Below are 21,781 nucleotides of genomic sequence, written 5' to 3' on the forward strand. Positions count from 1 at the left end.
CCTAGTACTTATTCTATCGGTCTCTTTTGCCGAACCGCTAAGTTACGGGGACGTAAACACACCAGCATCGGTTGTCAAGCGATGTTGGGTACACACATACCTACATACATACATGCATACATACATACATACATACATACATATATATATATATATATATATGTATATATATATATATAAAGATATATATATATATATACGTACATATATACGACGGGCTTTAATCAGTTTCCGTCAACCAAGTCCACTCACAAGGCATTGGTCAAGGTGCCACGCAATGGGACTGAACCCGTAACCATGTGGCTAGTAAGTAAGCTACTTACCACACAGTCACTACTGCGCCTGTTTAGAAAAATCTTTATCGTCTAATTGTTTCAGTCTTTGGACTTCAATCTTGCTGGGGAACAGTCTTCGAGGATTTACGCGAAGAAATCGATCTTATTGTAGATTCTAAAGTCATACCAACATCTTAGCTTGAAATCAAAAATAAAATACTTAACTACCATTTATTCATTCAGCAATATATCCGGCTTTTTTTCAATCGCGGTCTACAGTTAGAGTGTAAGGTTTTTGTTTTTTCGTTAAGATCATTTAAAGTAAATTTATGAAATTTGCATTTTCAGATATCTCCTTTGTCTATTTGGTGAATATAAAACCTGTCAAGTTCTTCAAGAATTTTAGCAGTGAACATCATACATCTGATGCACATACAGGTGCAATACCTCCACTCGTAAATTGAAAATATCACATACAAGGATATGCCACCTTTTACTTCAGGACTCTACGAAGAAAGTTTCTCCGCGTCATCTTTACAGATGCATCATAAGTTGCCTAGTCTATGAGACATTTTAAGCAGAGCGCCCTATATTTTTCAACTGAAATATAAGGGGAAAAAAGCTATGAAATTTTAAATGCTTTAGGTATTACGTATAACTGGTTTCTAAAACAGTTAAAATCTAGTCATACGACTACTAAAATATTTATTAGAACATGTATAATTATGTTTTTATTGATAAAGAAATTAACGAAGGCTATAATTAGAAACATTGTGTGAGTGTGTATGTGTGTGTATATGTGTGCGTGCATGTGAGTGTACGTGATTGTGTGTAGATGAACAAGTTATTGTGTATTCTTCGATTTTCGTGTTCTCGGCTTGAACCTAAACTCTCAAGATGGCGTAAAACTCATAACTAGCACTATGCATAAAATAGAATAAAATTACAGATGTTTGTTTGCGATACCTATTGAATTTTAAGTTAATTTTGAATTGTTTTCCAATTTCTTAGCATAGGAATGTAGCTTTCCCATAAAAAGAATTCCCTCTTCCTTTGATTCAATAAAATATTCCATATATTAACCGAATATTTAGTATAATTTCGTGTTCGCTTCAAACTTTACCCACTTAATCATTATAGACAGAAACTTTGCGGTATGATTATGATTCATCAGTAAAACCTAATTAAAAGTAAATCATTTGCATTTCATTTGGTAAAAAATCGAAAGAGTATACTGAAAATGGATAGGTTTAGAAATATTTCACAAAAATATTTGATAAAAACTAATCTGGTTTTAGTTTTTTTCAGATCAGGTGTAGAGGAAGATAAATTTATATTGACATATAGATTCTCAGATAAAAATATTCCAATAATTTTTTTACTGATTCTCGTAGCAAGCCAGTTTTCATTAGTGCTGAATTTCATAGAGAAAATTTTCATTATAATCATTTTGCGCTCGCGTGCGTATGAAAAAAAACGCCTGTGCTCTTCTATGTTGGAGTTTCTAGACGAGAATCTCGATCTCTCACGATAGCGTAAAATTCATAACCACTGCAGTGTATTAAATAAAGAATTTCTTTTGTTCGATTTCCTTCTGAGGGAGATAATTATAATTTAAAACAAAGTCAATCTAAATTTAATAAATATTATATTAGTGAATCCAAATGAAAACTGACACCTAGGAATCTCAAGTCGCGAAATTGTATCAAAAGAGCATTATGATCCAGAATTATTTCCATCTGCACGACAAGCTCTTACAAACATATTCAAATATTTCGACATAATGTTCGCCTTTATAATGTATTAAAAACAGAACAAATAATGCCTAAAGAGAGCAAATAATTTCAATATCTCTTATTAATCATGTATTAACAAAATTCATCAAAATTAAAAAAGTTTTGGACAACATTTTCGAAACAGTAAATTTAGTAAATTTGGCAGTTACCAAATTCAGCAATTTAGCGGGTATAATTTTCGATTGTCTCCCCCAAGATCATAAAAAGCCTTGAACTCAGTTTTGAAAGTCATGAAAGCGCTTAACCGTAATCTCTTTGTTAGAGTTATTAGAAAAATAATCATAGTACCTGTTCATGGCCAGATAGATTAGACGAGTTAGTTATCTTAGCTGCAACAGTACAATTACTATAACAGACAACTATTTTCCGGCCGCTGGACTTTCCCACCAATGGTGTCAAAATGACACCATCGTAGAATCGAATGCATTGCTATTTGTCATTGGTGTTTCTACTTGTCTTTGTATCAGGTTTAACTACGATACGGTTTTAAATAAAATGTAGCTATGTACTGTGAGCCAACTTACTGTTTTCGCAGTGTGCTTAGGACTAATGCCTGACTATAGTTAAACTCACTATTACAAGCAAATATAACTTTCCCTTTCGTTCCTACTTGCTGCAGTGAAATACAGCACCAATTTACATTTAGGTCAACCAAATGACAATTGTCTTGGTTACAGTGTGATATATTTAATTGGATACAAAAAAAAAAAAAAGGAACAACAAAAAGCGATAAATCAGAATCATTCACCACGCTAGCTGCAGCTCTGGTCCAGAGAAGCTGACCGATAAATCAACAGTATTTGTATATTTTATAAACCCATTTATATTGACATCTATTGTAATTTATGAAAGCATGAATGCATTGGTGAAGCTAAATGTTTATTAGAAATTTTCATTTTCATTGAAGTACCTACATCATAACAATTACACGAGCCTCCTCTTGTCAGCTTTCCTTTCAGCATAAAGTCCGATCGTATCCTACGCCCGCCTGCAGACACACACATACTCATACCACAAACACACACACGCACGTACATACATGTATACCTACAGATGTAAATGAATACGTGTATATACAGATCTATCTATCTATGCATCCACTTGTCTCTAGCCTCTTCTCTCTCTCTCTCTCTCTCTCTCTCTCTCTCTGTATTTGATATATGTGATGTGTATTTGTGTGTGTGTTTTCCTCTGTGTGTGTACATATATATATATATATATATATATATATATATATGTATATGTGTGTGTGTGTGTGTGTGTATACATATACACATACTCACGCACAAACGCACGAACCCACCGAGACACACACACATGCAGTTGCGCGTGCACACCACAAAAACTGATATATTAACCTACATTATCATCATCCTGGATCAGAATTTCAGAATCACCAGTTGTCTCGATGTGTTCTATTATATATTATTTACCACTCCCCTGTTAGTCGACATTAATGAGATATTGATTATTATGATGCCCGTTATTGTTCTGGCCATGTATTATTACGAACTCCATCATGCACAAACAGCAACCCCCAACCTATTCCCTTAATCTCATTATCACCTTAATCTTTTTATCGTATCATATGACCTATTCATGAGAGATGTTTGACTTCAAAGATAATGTGCAGTAGTATCAGCTTGGTTCGTTCAGCCAAGTCGATATCTGTCATCTTTTATCTATTACTTGTTTTAGTAACCGGATTGAAAACATGCTGGAGCACGGTTTTAGAAGAAGGAAACGACTTCACTACTTATTTTTATATCTGGTACTGACTCTATCAATCTCTATCAATCTACCAGGCTCTTATGTGAAGCTGTTAAGTTACAGGACCTAAACAAGTCAACACTGGTCATCAGGTGATGGGGTGCGCAATAAACACAAACAAAATGGTGCACATACATACATACATACATACATACCTACATACATACATACATACATACATACATGCATACATACATACATACATACATACATGCATACATACATACATACATACATACATACATACATACATACATACATACATACATACCTACATACATACATACATACATACATACATGCATACATACATACATACATACATACATACACACACACATATATACAAATACACACACACATATGTCTGTATGCACATACACAGAAACACACACAGACACACAGACACACACAGACACAGACACACACAGACACACACACAGACACACACACACACACGCACACACACATACACACACACATACAACGGACTTCTTTCAGTTTCCGTCTACCAAATGTATTCACAAGGTTTTACTCGGTCCCAGGCTATGGTATAAAACACTTACCGAGTGGGACTGAACCTGGAACCTTGTGGTGATTGGGAAGTAAAGTAAGCTTCTTGCTACACAACCACGCCTGCACCTATACACCTATGAAAATGTGATTCTAAAATGCTGTAGGATGTAATGGTTCAGTGTGGCCATCAAATCAAGCATCAAAAGCATGATGTTGTTGTGAACAAAAAGAAAAAAAAAACTTGCATGGTAATCGACATATCATGTCCCAGTGACAATAGCATCAAAGAGAAAGGAAAGAATTTGAACAACTATGACAATTTGAAGTGGGAAATACACAGATTGCGGGCAATGAAGAGAATGGAAGTGATATTAAAAATCATTGGCACGCTTGTCAGTATCTTTCCTTAATTACCAACATGGCTCAAAAATATTGGTGCAAACGTAAAGTAAGAACACCTACAAAAATCATCATTGCTTGGAACGAACTGCAAGAGTTCTCCGCGGGGTTTTTGATGCATGATCAGTAAACATGTCTCACTTTAGTCTGTTGGATAGCTGACACTTGCCCCTCCCTAACCAGCAAAATAAGTTGAGAGTTTTCATCAAAATAGGGATAATCCTTTCTACTATTGTCACAAGGCCTGTAATTTGTTGTGATGGGCTAAGTCGATTACATCGATCCCAATGCGTAAATAGTACTTATCTAATAGATTCCGAAAGGATGAAGCATAAAGCTGACCTCGGCGGAATTTGAACTCAAAACATAGCGACGGGTGAAATACCTATTACTTTATTATCCACGAGGGGCTAAACATAGAGGAGACAAACAAGGACAGACATAGGTATTAAGTCGATTAGATCGACCCCAGTGCGTAACTGGTACTTAATTTATCGACCCCGAAAGGATGAAAGGCAAAGTCGACCTCGGCGGAATTTGAACTCACAACGTAACGGCAGACGAAATACTGCTAAGCATTTCGCCCGGCGTGCTAACGTTTCTGCCAGCTCACCGCTTTAATAATAACAACTACAATAATATGGCTTCTGATCTTAACTGATTGGAAGTGTTATCATGTACATTGTTTTGTCTTGGTATAAAAGATGGGCTACAGCAAATATTCTGCTCAATTCCACAAATTTGTTTGTCAGTTGTTTAACCAGTTGTGCATTCCCTTAGTGGCTGACGATATATACATCTCTGATGACGAGCAGAACTAGTGAGGGAGCATCATAGCCATGTGTTCAGAGGGATTCTTTGGGGTTTTGATAATTCAACTCTGGAAACATGGGTGTTTCGTTCAACATCCTTAAAGAACCCTTATTCAGGGACCTTTTGAGTGGGATGGGTTACTCGACTATAAGAAAATTCTAACTGGGCCCCACCTTCAAGGTCATGTGCTGTTTATCTTGATATGAGATCACTATGTCGCGCACATATGGTTGTGATGCATGTGCCTAGTATACCCTAATCAGACGGCTATACTGGCTTCGTATATTTTACCCCAGTGTCACTTTGATGGCATGTACTGCTCTATCACTCAATAACAACAACAATAATAATAATAATAATGATGATAATAATAATATAATAATAATAATAATAATAATAATAATAATGATAATAAGAACTGGGCAAAAATAAAATAGAAGTCACTGCAGCACCAAAAGAAATATGGTCGGCGAACGAACAGCCAAAAAAAAGGAGTATGAAAATAACAAACTCGGCATCTGAACAACTTTGGACCCCCATAACAACTGAAGAGGTCACCCAGGCACTGCAAAAACTAAGCAACTGGAAGGCACCTGGGCATGACAAGATCCCCAACTTCTGGTTGAAATATCTAACAGGAATGCACAAAAAGCTGGCTGAAAACTTTAACAGCATACTAGCAGAGCCAGAGACAATGCCTGAATGGCTCACGAAGGGGAAAACCATCTTAATTCCCAAATCAAATGAAACAACAAAACCAGAAAACTACAGACCAATAACCTGCCTCCCTACTATGTTCAAGGCATTTACTGCAGTGATATCGCAAAGGCTGAACAAGCACCTGGACGAAAACAAACTGTTCCCAGAAGAGCAGAAAGGATGCCGCAAGGGCTCATATGGCTGTAAAGATCAACTAATGATTAATAAAGCCATAACTGAAGACAGCCACAGAAAGAAGAAAGGCCTCAGTATGGCCTGGATTGACTACAAAAAGGCGTTTGATAGCATCCCCCACACATGGATTCTCGAAACACTAGCCATTAACAAAGTAGCACCAACAATCATAAAATTCATAGAGCACTCTATGAATAAATGGCAAACAGTCCTACACCTCCAAACAAAAGAGGGACTCATGAAAACCAAAGACATCCCCATTAGAAGAGGAATATTCCAGGGAGACACGCTCTCTCCACTCCTTTTCTGCTTGGCACTGTCACCTCTATCTGATATGCTAAATAGAACTGAATGCGGATATAAATGTTACGGCAAAACGATCAGCCACCTTTTATATATGGATGACCTAAAACTATACGCTGCAAATGACAAACAGCTGGAAACACTATTAAAGACAGTTCATGGATTTACCAAAGAAATAGATATGAAATTTGGATTAGAAAAATGCGCCAAAGTAACCATGAAAAGAGGAAAACTAGTTAAGAGTAACAACATCACACTAGATAAAACCAATGAAATAAAAGAATTAGACCAAAGCCAAACTTACAAATACTTAGGAATCCATGAACTAGATAAGACACAACACACACAAATGAAAGAGAAAATAAAAAAAGAATATTATAGACGAGTTAGATCAATACTAAAAACAGAGCTCAATGCTAAAAACAAGATAATAGGTAACAACACTTTAGCTGTCCCAGTTATAAGTTACAGCTACAATATCCTTAACTGGACACGAAATGAACTGTTCAAAATAGATAGGAAAACAAGAAAAATACTGACAGGATCTAGGATGCATCACCCAAAATCTGACATAGAAAGACTATATATACAACGTATAGAAGGTGGTAGAGGCCTTATACAGCTGGAAAACTACTATAAAATAACCACCATAGGACTGCAAAAATACCTACTTCAGAAGGAAGGAAAACTGATCCAGATAGCAGCAAAACACGAGCAAAACAAAAAACTGTTCTCAGTATTTAAGGAAGCTGACAAATACAAACAAGAAATCATACCACCTAATAAACACAAAGAAGAAGAAGAAGAAGATGATGAAGAAACACAAAAGCTATAAAACAAATGAAATCCAAACTAAAAATAGAACAGCAACGAGCCATGATAAAACGATGGCAAGAAAAGCCCCTTCATGGTAAATACTGCACTAAACTAAACGCAAAAGAAATAGACAAAGAAAAATCCCAGCAATGGTTGAGAAGCTCAGGACTCAAAGCAGAAACAGAGGGATTTTTAATTGCAGCACAAGACCAAAACCTCCCCACCAGAAATTACCAAAAACATGTAATGAAAAGAAATATTACAAGTAACTGCAGAATATGTGGAGATGGACAAGAAACAATAAATCATATTATCTCTAGCTGCCCAGTCCTGGCTAAGAAGGAATATATTCACAGACATGACAGAGTTGGAACCTACATACATTGGAAGCTATGCCAACATTATGGAATAACAACAGAAAAAAGATGGTATAGGCACACACCAGAAAAGGTCACAGAAAACGAGAAAGCAACCATACTCTGGGATATGCCGATACACACAGATAGAGAATTAAGGCCAACAGACCAGATATAGTTGTCAGAGATCATGAAGAAAAAAAATGCTTTCTAATTGATGTATCAATACCGGCAGATGACAACGTGTCTCTAAAAGAAATGGAGAAACTCTCAAAATACAAAGACCTGGAAATAGAGGTAACTAGAATGTGGAACCTGAAAACAGAAACAATTCCTATCATAGTAGGTGCATTAGGCATGATAAAAACTACTGAATAATAATAATAATAATAATAATAATAATAATAATAATATAATAATAATATGATAATAATATAATAATAATAACAATAATAATAATAATAATAATAATAATAATAATAATAATAATAATAATAATAATAATAATCATAATAATAATAATAATACTGTGTTTATTCCGCACCCCATCACCTGAAGCTCAGGATTCAAAGCAGAGACAGAAGGATTTTTAATTGCAGCACAAGACCAAAGCCTCCCGGCAGATGACAACGTGTCTCTAAAAGAAATGGAGAAACTCTCAAAATACAAAGACCTGGAAATAGAGGTAACCAGAATGTGGAATCTAAAAACAGAAACAATTCCTTTCATAATAGGTGCATTAGGCATGATAAAAAAATATTCAGACAAATACATAACAAAAACACCAGGACTTACAAACACATATAACATACAGAAAATTGCACTACTAGGCACTGCACACATCCTACGCAGAACACTTTCCATACAATAATCATCAGAGCATCACAACAAATCACAGCACATACCCAAGGCACACAGAGCTGCGCTCGGTAGTGAAGTGAAAGCACGATATTAAAAATATACTACTGAATAATAATAATAATAATAATAATAATAATAATAATATAATAATAATAATAATAATAATAATAATAATAATAATAATAATAATTTATCGTGATTTTGTAACACGAGGATTTAACCAAGCAACTAATTCCATGAATAAATTTTCTAATACCTTTTCTATCTGCTAAAGTTACTTCCACGTCAGCCAATACCATTCCATATCTTTACCTTTCCCTTGTGAATCTGTTATCGCAAGTAATTCAGAAAATATTCATTTTTCTAATAAACATGATTCCAATTCTGTTTTTCATAGGTAGCTTTTCCCACCAGCGGAATTCAACGCAGCACAGGAGCAATTAAATTCTCGTATATTTTAAAATGCTAATGTCATATTACAATGATTAGGCTACCGAGCTGTATCAATATATATTTACCGTGGCACATAAGATGCACTTTTTTGCAAAAGCATCGTCTCTAGAAATCCATCTTGGTCCCACATGCAACGTTTGACCTATATTAGATGCTTTAACGCATCAAAAACACTTTCTTCCTGAATATGCGCTGCTTTTATGTTTCTTTTATGACGTCTCATACGATAGATGTTTCGGGCATTTTCACATTATGATATAACACAGCGTTGTGATTATTTCATAGATATATCACAGGTAATATCTATTACTAGAGATAAATCCAAAGGAACTACTGCTCTAGCGCTCTGCAAAAAGTGCAGCGTCTCCCTATTCATTTTCACATCGATCAGTATCTACGGCCCTACAAGCCAACAAAGGAACTGCTATTGTTTCACTCGCTCTGCTACTGTTAGCAACTAAATATTCCTCAAATTATATCGTATTAATGTAAAACTAGAAAAGACATAATACGAGGGGTGTAGGAAAAGTTTTGAGACTAACTAGGAACGGGGCTGCTAGGTAACTGAAACATTTTTTTCAGGTACGTACAGTCTTTTCGGAGTATTCTTGCTCATTTTCATGATTCTGATATTTTAATTTTTTTTTTGTTACAGATTTTTGAATAAACAAGTGTCGAGGTTACAAGGAAAATGGAGAAAGCTGAGTATCGCGCTGTCATAAAGTACCTTCATTTGAAAGGCATGACTCCATCAGAAATCCATGAAGATATGGTGAGAACCTTAGCAGACAATGCTCCTACATATGCAACATTCAAAAGCTGGGCAAATGAATTCCAGCGTGGCAGGGAGAGTGTGGAAGTTAATCCCACACCAGGGAGCCTCTAACTGCAACCACCAAGGACAACATTGATCTTGCTCTTGGTATGATAATGCAAGATCATCGAATATCATGTCGCCAGAGAGCTGAGAGACTGGGCATCTCAAATGAATGAGCAGACAACATTGTGACAAAAGAACTTGGGTTCTCAAAGGTTTCAGCAAGGTGCGTCCCTCGCCTTTTGACTACTGAACAGAAACGTACCAAGTGCACTTTGTCCACGAGCAAACTGGAACTGTTTGAAGAGAATTTCTTGCTCATTTCATTACTATTTGAAGAGAATTTTCTTGCTCGTTTCATTACTATGGACGAAAGATGGGTTCATCATTACCAGCCTTAAACCAGAGAACAATCAAAGTAGTGGAAGCACACACATCTTCTCCTACTCCAAAGAAGGCCAGGTCATTACTTCAGCTGGCAAGGTCATGGCGTCAGTGTTTTGGGATTCTCAAGGTGTCTTGCTGATCGATTACCTTGAAAAGGGTCACACCGTGGGCAGGGCTGTATTATTCTTAGCTACTGTAATGCCTCCAGGAAGCAATCAAGAAAAAAAAGCCCGGAATGCTCACTAGAGGAGTCCTTTTTCATTACGACAATGCTCCAGGCCACACCTCAGTGGATGTCATGGTAACAATTCGTGATTGTGGATACCAACTTGTTCGCCATCTGCCTTATTCACCAGACCTAGCCCCCTCTGACTTTCATATATTCCACAAAACGAAAAAAATCCCTGGCTGGTTGCCATTTTGCCACTGACAATGACGTCATAGGCACTGTAGGAAGTTTCTTAGAGTCTCAGACAAAAGAGTTCCGCTACGCCGGGATAATGGCACTTCAGCAACGCTGGAGAAAGTGTTCAGCCATCGAAGAGGAATATGTTGAAAAATAAATCATCAGAAGTCTTGTACTATTTTTTTTTTTGAGGCTCAAGGCTTTTCAGACACTCCTCGTAGATAGCGTACTTCCAGAAATGCTACGTATGAACAAACAGAGGACACAATGACAGGTGTATTGCCTTTGCCAATAGATATGTTAAGCTCGATCATAGTTGAACTAAGATCCAGAAAAAGAACAGCAACAACGAGTTCAATAACATACAGAAATAGACTAAAGAGACAGTAGGAAGTGTCCAAATCTTTTATGTGTCCAAACCTTTACAATTCATCAATATAAGACTCAGTTACGACATATCTGGATCAAGTGGCTATGAGTTGCACCTGTAACTTTGAAAAAATACTTGTGTTGCACGGGTCACCGCGACCAACACTGACCTGAAGTTATGCAACTGAAACTACAACAGAAAAGTCTTGAACATTACCAACAGCGAAACAGCATGGTAAGCGGTGAGCTGTTGTCTTTTACTCTGAATTTTTGTATACTTTCTTCATTGTGAAATTATTATCCTCTTGTGTGCTTGAAACTGCATATTTTCTATTGGAAACCTGTGATTTATGCAGCTACTTGTAATGTTCATTTATCTGCATATTTATCAACGGTGGCGAATCACAACGCCACTACCATGTCTTTTCAAATATACATATATTTAAGTTTATTCGGTAATAATTCTGCAATAAATTCTTCATCTCAATTTTATAATTGAATATATAAATATTATCAGTTGTTATTTTTGATTATATTTTAAATAGTGCCAACATATTTTAATATATGTTCAGGAATATTTGGAAAGGTAGATTTACATAAACAGTTATATTTCGGACACAGTTCTGACAAACCTCCAATTCATTAAGTGTTCAAATTCCTCTGGTAACCAAGATGTTTTATATTTCCATATTTCTACTGAAAGTTGATCAGTAAATTGTGAATCTACAAATGTGTATACTAGGTATGTAGTGAGCTTAATTCAAACCTGGTTTCTCCCTTCCTACAATGCTGTTTCGTGATGTGTTAAGCTGAGACACCATTACTATTTCAGTTTATCTACATAATACCTAAGGGTAATTCTTGATGATATAGCTAAAGCCAGTAGTTGTTCGCTTTATTCCATAATAATCCACCGACGTCACGTAGACTGACTGCTTATGTATTTTTGTGTGTCATTGTAAATGCCTAAGTTCAGGATATTGTTTATCTTAGTCTGCATTATATTATCTATAGTGAGCCTATTTTTGAAGATCATTGCTCTTTTAAATCTTCACATCTCACATACCTTAAACACATCACTCCTTCTGTCTCTCTATCTCTTTTCCCCTTTCTCTTTTTTCTTCCTCTCTTCTTTTTCTTCTTTCGACCCTTTGTTTATTTGTTTCTCTCTTTTTTTTTCCAAGTTCTGTCTGCATTTCCTTTTTGGTTTTCACACGTTATCTGATTCTTTCTAAGCTAACTCGCAGATAGTTTCGATCAGTTTTCCTATTTTACCATCTATCGTTTGGGCATTCTCATATCTTATCTCTTTTTCAGGATGTGAAGAATTTTAAAAACAAAAATTTCTGATATATTGATCTGAGTATAACATACATTTGAGAAAAATAGGAACTACGCAAGTTTCATGTTGGTAAGCACTTAAAAAATCTATATACTTTACACCAATACTATCAAATATTGTATCATAGTAAAGTATACAGGATATTCTTTAGCAAGAATTATTCCTGTTTTTTTCTTTGCTGTTGCTGTCTATAGCTAATTTCTACCTGCAGATAATTTGAAGGCTGTAAAACATCTTAGTTATGTATTTCTTCAGAGAATATCAATTTATGATTTCTATATCACACATTAAATATATTTTTTATTTGTTTCTATTAACTTACTAGAATGTATATAAATTACGTAGATGTTATTTTCAGTAATATGTGAGGATAATATACTAACTATTGATTGTATCCACTAGCAAAAGAAAAATAATGTACATACGTGGTAGCGTAGAAAACAACATGATTCGCAAGTTAGTTATTTATGGTATTCTCAATAGGAGAGGAGTAATTACGGAAAATGCAATAAAATACTGGCAGTCTAATAAATGCAATAGCAATACCTGCCGTGGAATGTAATGCAGATGGCACTAAACCGGATGTGTTACTCAGGTTCAATTTCCGGTGGCAGCTGTTTCATTTTTTTCGAGTAATACGTTTTAGAAAGATATAGAAGATGAAAATACCACCCTTCAGTGACTTAATTTAACTAGGATGAAAAGCAATAGTCTTGTATATGAGATGACTAAAATCTAGCAAATCGTATAACGTCAGTTGGTAGTCAAATTATTGTCTTTTTTTTTACAAATTACACTCCTTTACTAATAAATACAAAGTAACATAGCAGAAAATTAATGGTTGGTAATCCTGAAGTTGATAAGGTTGATGTTGCTGATGTGTATAATGATGGTTAGTCTTAAAATAGATTTGTTCGTTGAGGTACCACTTCAAAATTTTCAGTGTATTCAGAGCAAAACCGATTGGTGAAATCCATCTTTTTCCAAGTTTGTTTTGGAAGGAGGAATTGAACTGTGATTTACTTGTGTATATTGATAATAATATGCTTAATGTGATAATTCTACATCTGTTAATTGCAATAATACATATTATTTCAATATTTTTTATTCTGAGGGTGGTGGGTTGACAAAATCAATAGAGATTAAGGGGAAATATATAGCTAGATTTTTTTTTATGTTTTGAGTTCAAATCCTGCAGAGGTTACATTTGCTCTTTAATCTATTTGTGTTCAATTAAGTACCAGTAGCAGAATCGATACAATCAACTATTGTTTTCCCCCAGAGTCAATTACAGATCTTATGCCTGTTAGAAGCGGATACATATCCGTCTATATTGATGATGTTAACTACAATGTTATTGATGTTTCTACTGATACTGTTTTCTATTTCTTTATATCTCTTTATACTTATAATATTTGTTTCTATATCATATCTGGATAAAGCTCACTAACCTTGATTTCTAAAGGATCACCTGAGTGATGACTGATCTTACCATAACGAGTAGGACAGCTGTGGCTCTTGAATTTAATAGAATGTATAAACGAGATTAGGGCTCAATGTATTCACTATGTAAATATATCTAATCCGAAGGGAAGCATAAAATCGATTCGTTGCTTCTAACACTCTATTGCATTTACTTGCACCAAATATTGATCCATTATATAGGTATATAATCATTCACTAGAGTAAAACTGAATCAGGTATTCTGTAAATCATTAAATTTGCTTCCTACTGGCTTGTAGTATCACAGAAGTAAAATGTATCATCATAACTTTGTGTTGTGGGAGCAACACATGAGAACTGCGTTTTCATCCATCTAATCCAAAATATATCGGTCAAAAAAGGAGTTTCTGATGGAAGAAATTAAATCAAGTGCAATAAAATGCACAAGTCGTTATAGCATCTCGTGAAATATTTTGTGGCATATATTCTGGCTTCTGGCGATCTGCGTTCGAATCTCACAGTAGTCAAATTCATCATTCCGGAGTCGATGAATAATGTACTAAACTACGTCGGAAGAAATTCGAAATCTAGAGCATCGAACCACATGCTATTTAGGTATTGCTTTTACCGTTTTTTTTGTAGTCTGTGTTCAAATTTCACATTTGCCTACTTAACACGTCATATACAGTTAATTTGATACCTTGTTTGACACCACAATCCCGGTCATTCGGTGTATTTATAAGAGTTAACACAGTTGAATGTATTGTGGTTACCAGTTAGAAAGAGCTTCTTCCATCAACTCGCTTCTACCAGTTTCGTAGCCTTTGTAAAAGATTATGGACTCTGTCTTCATCCTGAATGAAAAATAAACAGAAAAATAATAGACACTACAATTCCTCGGCGATTGAGAAAATAAAATACTGTTTAAGTACTGGGGGTGGGGGTCGGCGGTATCGATTAATTCCATTCTCGTAAAATTGGTGGCCTTCTGCCTACATTAGGAACTGTCATTTACCTCTTACCAAAAATGGTGAGCTTGCAAAATCGTTATCGTGCCGGACAAAAATGCTTAGCGGCATTGCTTTGGGTTAAAGTGCTGCCAAGTTCGACGTTGTTTTTTATTCCTCTGGTATCGGTGCTAAGCTACCAGCTTAGCGCTAAGCTACTGGCTTAGCACCGGCATCAATGTAATCGACTTTCCGCTCCTAAAATTACCGGCGTTTTACCAAAATTTGAAACTGTCATTAATAGGCTGTCAGCTGCACACAACGGTAAACTGTTGCGATTTTACAGACACACACATCTATTCGAGACAGTCCGGGTCAAGGCGTCCAAACAGTATAATCTGAGGTGATTTATACGAAACGTAAATAACAAGGCAGATTTTTTTTGTTTTGTTTTAACTAAACAGCCATAAAATAATTTTCAGAAACAATGAATGTATACCTACAATTCAATGTATCATCTATCATAGTTATTACAACTTGCCGAACGTAACTTGTTCTTAGCAAATCTAATAGAAAGGAAATAATGTCATTACTTGAGAACAATTTAGTCATTCTCTTTTACTCTCTTTCATTCTGAATTAATGAATTTGTAGGTTACAGCAACACTCATTTTATATACGTTCACAAACGCGCAACCAGCTCCGGCTCTAGTAATATAGACGTTATTGGTCGTAGAAACAGTGTGGTTTTGGTTAATAATCAAACATTCTTTCACTTGTGCTACAATTCAGTGTTATTCGAAGCGAGTTTTCTCGCCTGGTCTCGGACATTCGGTGCTTTTTAACACTCAGTATCGTGTAGGGAGATTTCCCCGGACACTATGCAGAAGCAAAGGGGTGAATAAATAAAATACATACATTATATATGTTGCGACTGATAATGTTTACATTATTAGTGATGTAATAAGAAGATTGCTTCTCAACTACATGGTTCTGGGTTCAGTTCTATAACGTAGCAGAAAAGTCGGTTCTATTTATATATATATATGTATATGTATACTGTATTCGTCACCCCACCACCGTTTGACAACAAGTGCCGATGTGCTTACGTCCCCGCAACGTAGCGGTTCGACTATAGAGACCGATAAAAATACTAGGCTTTAAAAAAATAATCCTCGGGTTCGATTTATTCGACAAAAACTCTTCAACAAGTAAAAGAAAAAATCCATACAAATATACATTACATGGTGGCTGCCCCCTCGTTATCGAGTATGGCCATTGTACGAAGCTTAATCAATGTTGTTATCGTGCAATGCCTGTGCAAGAAGATGTTTTTTAAAGTGAGGGAAGGCTGTGCACTGAGTCAATCTCACTCACTAAGCAACAGCAGCCATAATCCAAAAAGAAGAACAAGTCAAAATCATCGGTAACCACTGAGCCGCAGGTTTCTATATCAGTTATCCCAGTTACCTGAGTTACCTTCTCCTAGAAGGATGCCCTAACGGAGGCTAGGAGTCCTTCACTCCCAATGGTTTAACCACGCGTTCGGGTATTCAGTCCAATTATTTCTATGTCCCCGCGCATGATACAGCTTTAAGACATTTATTGGATAGCTGTTGACTCTCAAGAGTTCCTCCGCCCTTTGACGGGTTTCGTTTTTCATCCCGCAGGGTGTCCAATAAACACCCTCCTCACCAAGCAAGCTTGGTGGGGTTGCCGGTTTAGTCGCCGAAGACCCGACCATGCAACAGGTTGTACTGGGTTACATGTTACCAGTAGCACTAGAAAGTGACCTGACATACATTACATGCATACATGCATACATACATACATACATACATACATACATACATACATACATACATACAGACAGACAGACAGACAGACAGACAGACATGCATACATACACAACTCTACCGTAACATATCAGTATGTGAAAGTATGAGTGTATATCAGCAGAAGACCATGCATGGATATGTAAGTAGATAGCTCCTAGATAGCAGTAATAGTGATCATGAAAGCAGTCTATCATGAACCAACAAGCAGATTACTAATTTCCACTTTGAAGGGTATGTGTTTGCAATCCAGAAACAGGAAATATCAACCAAATACCTGATGCACAAAAGGGATAGAGATGCAGGAGATGCAGTAATGTGACAGCCGATGCAGACTTTGTGAACTATTGAGGAATCTGCAATTACTCTATCCAGATTACAAGTTTAGGTTTATACCTGTAATTATTGGGACACTGGGATACGCAACACAATGCCTAAATACCAATCTTGAGAAATTTGCCTTCTCAAAATCAGAAAGGAGAAATCTGATTCGAAAACTACAAATCCAATCCATCGCTGGAACCGACAAAATTCGTATAACTTTCCAGAAGTTTATCGTGTAAGTATATATGAGCACGTCTAGATATGCAACTATATGCATGAAAATACATATATAAAACAAAACATACGAATGTGCAAATATACATACATACATACATACATACATACATACATACATACATACATACATACGTACTTACATACAAAAATACCGTGTTGAAATTACAATGAAGTATCCTTGGATCTAGGTTAGAAACCTGTCCTTTCTCTATTGGCAAGAAATCTTGAAATTAAACTGAATAGTGATATACATGTTGGTCTTATTTAGACATTAATAGGATATTTAACTTTTTATTTTGAGAAGGTGTAGGTGAAATTTCAGATTTCAATCCAATATTTGATCGTCTGTGTTTGCTAGGTGTGCCCGCTTTTAGGTAATGGGTTTTCAAGGATTGACGAGAACTGTTGGCATTTATATTATAGGATTGTTCTGAAATGATTTATGTTTATCGCAATACGATGCGTTCCATGCGTTCCGTATTAGAATCATTCTTAATAATCCACAAGCAATCATTCACTTCTTTCGACAACGAAATCATCCGAGCCTCCACCTTTACTGAATGAGTGATAGTAATTATGTCTGTATTTACACTTTTTCTTGTTTCAGTATCACCACCACTCAGTGTTCAACACGCCAAAATTGCCTCTCAACACTCATTTAAGGTGTGTTTTCTTAATTTTAACGGAATGTAATTACGATTATCTTGACACCAATGAAGAACAGAATACCCATTGCGGCATTAACCAAACTAGGCAAGCATAGCCTTTCAGCATGAATTTTAGATGGTTTTCTGAATTTCTCGAACTGCTATTGCCATTATCTTCACACAGTGAAGAACATAATGATTATTACGTAATTAGCCAACGATGTTTCCGAAATTTGCAAGGCATACACACATTATATTTGCAACGCTTATTCCAGCAGTATGAGAGTCCCTTAAGATTTCTTTGTCTATACCTTTTTCGTATTCTTGCTTCCCAAATTTTCTTCACTCATTTTATAATATCTGTATTTTGTCGTCAACTTTTCTGTTTGTTTCCATAAGAAGGCGAGCATTAAGCAATGAGAGCCCACGCTGTTCATTCGTTTTCTTAACTATAAAATATGTATTACATAGTTCTATTCATTGATTATTCTCTAAACTTAAAGTAAGTGTTGAACGTAAATGTATGTAAAATATGTGTGCATGTGTATCCGTGCATGTGCCTTCTAAATATGTTCTGGCAGATACGAACATGGCTGTCAGCCAGAATGAATTAGGAATGCATACATACGTTATTGTTCGCATTCTCACTGTTCTGCGTGCACTTCATGATTTAATATCTGTTTTGCAGATATCAGCATGAATCAGCAAATAAGTTTACTCTAATCGAAGTTTTATCCAATATGGTCAAAACAGTGTTGTACCTCAAATTTCCCTTAAGAACGTTAGATCGCGCCGCATGGTACTTAGTTGATGAAAGCAACAACGAGACATTCACGTTCGAATGAGCCAGAACGTATTTTTTTCTACTGTAGGCACAAGGCCGGAAATTTTGGGGGAGGGCGCCAGTCCATTAGAACAACCCCAGTACACAAATGGTGTACGTAATTTATCGACCCCAAAAGGATGAAAGGCAAAGTCGACCTCGGCAAAATTTGAACTCAGAACGGAAAGACAGACGAAATACCTGTTTCTTTATTACCCACAAGGGGCTAAACATAGAGGGGACAAACAAGGAGAGACAAACGGATTAAGTCGATTATATCGACTGCTGTGCGTAACTGGTACTTAATTTATCGACCCCGAAAGGATGAAAGGCAAAATCGACCCTGGTGGAATTTGAACTCAGAACGTAGCGGCAGACGAAATACTGCAAAGCATTTCGTTCGGCGTGCTAACGTTTCTGCCAGCTCGCCGCCTTGAGCCAGAACATATTAAGAATGAACAGATAAGTTATTGATAATAATAATAATAATAATAATAATAATAAGAAGAAGAAGAAGAAGAAGAAGAATAGTAATAGTAATCCTTTCTACTATAGGCACAAGGCCTGAAATTTTGGGGGAGGGGACTAATCGATTACATCAACCCCAGTGCTTCACTGGTACTTAATTTATCGACCTCGAAAGGATGAAAAGCAAGGTCGACCTTGACGGAATTTGAACTCAGAACGTAGCGGCAGACGAAATACCGATAAGCATTTCCCATGGCGTGTTAACGATTCTGCCGGCTCGCAGCCTTAAATAATAATAATAATAATAATAATAATAATAATAATAATAATAAGCCGGCCCAAAAGCACTACAAAAGGAGACACGATAACGTGGCTAAATTCAAACATTGGAGGCTTTGTGAAAAGTACGGCCTGAACAGGGCACAAAAACAATATGATCATGAATCAGAAGGAGTCACCGAAAACGAGAAATATAAGATACTGTGGGATTTTATAATCCAATGTGACTCCCTAATCGAAGATCGGAGACCAGATATTGTTGTGGTAAATAAAGGTAAAATGGAAGCCAAGATTATAGATATTCTAATACTTGGAGATGCACTCATAAGTGACAAAGGACTAGAAAAGATTGAAAAATACAGACTATTAAAAGACGAAATCGCAAGAATGTGGACTATGAGAAGAGTGTCATTCCACTAGTTGTAGGGGCACTCGGAGTACTAACAACCAAGTTCGCAAAGTACGTCAGAGAACTTGGAATTGATATGGTACGAGCAGAGTAGGCTCCAAAAACTGCTTCTGAGGACAGCTAGGATTTTGAGATTGGTAATTGGATGTTGAATGTCTCTCACAATAATTAACAATCAAGTAGCAAAGCTTATAATGTCCAGAAAGAGACCCTCTGAGACCTCTGATGGCAGGTTACTGTCCGCTCTCGCAGAATCTACCAGAACAAACAAGATCGAGTACACTGAGAAGTAAAACATTATCATTATTAAAATAATAATAATAATAATGATAATAATAATAATAATAATAATAATAATAATAATAATAATAATAATAACAACAACAACAACAACAACAACAACAAAAACAACAACAACAATAGTAATAATATACGAAGCCCAGTATACCCATCATGACTACCCGTCTGATAAGGTTACACCACGCACATGCATTACAACCATATGTGCGCGATATAGTGATCTCATATCAATATAAACAGCACATGACCTTGCAGGTGGGACCCAGTTAGAATTTTCTTCAAGGTGAGTAGCCCATACTCTCAAATGGTTCCCGAATAAGGCTTGTTTAAGGATGAGGAACAAAACACCCATGTTTCCAAAGGTGAATGATCCAAATCCCAAATAATTCCTCTCAACACCTGGCTATGATGCTCCCCCACTACTTCTGTTCGTGATCAGAGATACACATATAGTCAGCGACTAAGGGACATGCTCCACTGTTTAAGGTCAAATAAATGTCATGCAAATCTGTGGTATTGAGCAGAATATTAGCTCGAGCACCATCCAAAGTATTTCAGCGATTTCAAGCAATGCTGCTCTACAAGTGCTCCACCCTTATTGCAGCCCTTATTTGTTCCATGTACTTCTCAAAATTTTTACTCATTGTTCCCAGAACTCCGACAATTATTGGTACTGCTATCACCATTTACATCAACTACAGCTGCTTAACCTCCCAAGTTAACCTGTTATAACTATTGACTTCTCTTTCTTCCTTATCGCATACCTTGTCAGCTGGGCATAATATATCTATGATCCAGCATCGTTTGCTTTCTTTCTCAATTAACACTATGCTTGGTTTCCTATTCTCTATATTGAGCAGAATATTTGTTGTAGCCCATCTTGTATACCAAGACAAAATATATACATGATAACACTTCCAATCAGCTAAGATCAGAAGTTATTATTATTATTATTATTATTATTATTCAGTAGTTTTATTTTTATAGCGTGCTTTCACTTCACTACCGAGCGCAGCTCTGTGTGCCTTGGGTATGTGCTGTGATTTGTTGTGATGCTCTGATGGTTATTGTATGGAAAGTGTTCTGCGTAGGATGTGTGCAGTGCCTAGTAGTGCAATTTTCTGTATGTTATATGTGTTTGTAAGTCCTGGTGTTTTTGTTATGTATTTGTCTGAATATTTTTTTATCATGCCTAATGCACCTACTATGATAGGAATTGTTTCTGTTTTCAGGTTCCACATTCTAGTTACCTCTATTTTCAGGTCTTTGTATTTTGAGAGTTTCTCCATTTCTTTTAGAGACACGTTGTCATCTGCCGGTATTGATACATCAATTAGAAAGCATTTTTTTTCTTCATGATCTCTGACAACTATATCTGGTCTGTTGGCCTTAATTTCTCTATCTGTGTGTATCGGCATATCCCAGAGTATGGTTGCTTTCTCGTTTTCTGTGACCTTTTCTGGTGTGTGCCTATACCATCTTTTTTCTGTTGTTATT

This window comes from Octopus sinensis, linkage group LG2, assembly GCF_006345805.1.
Source record: "Octopus sinensis linkage group LG2, ASM634580v1, whole genome shotgun sequence".
NCBI classification, from domain to species: Eukaryota; Metazoa; Mollusca; class Cephalopoda; order Octopoda; family Octopodidae; genus Octopus; species Octopus sinensis.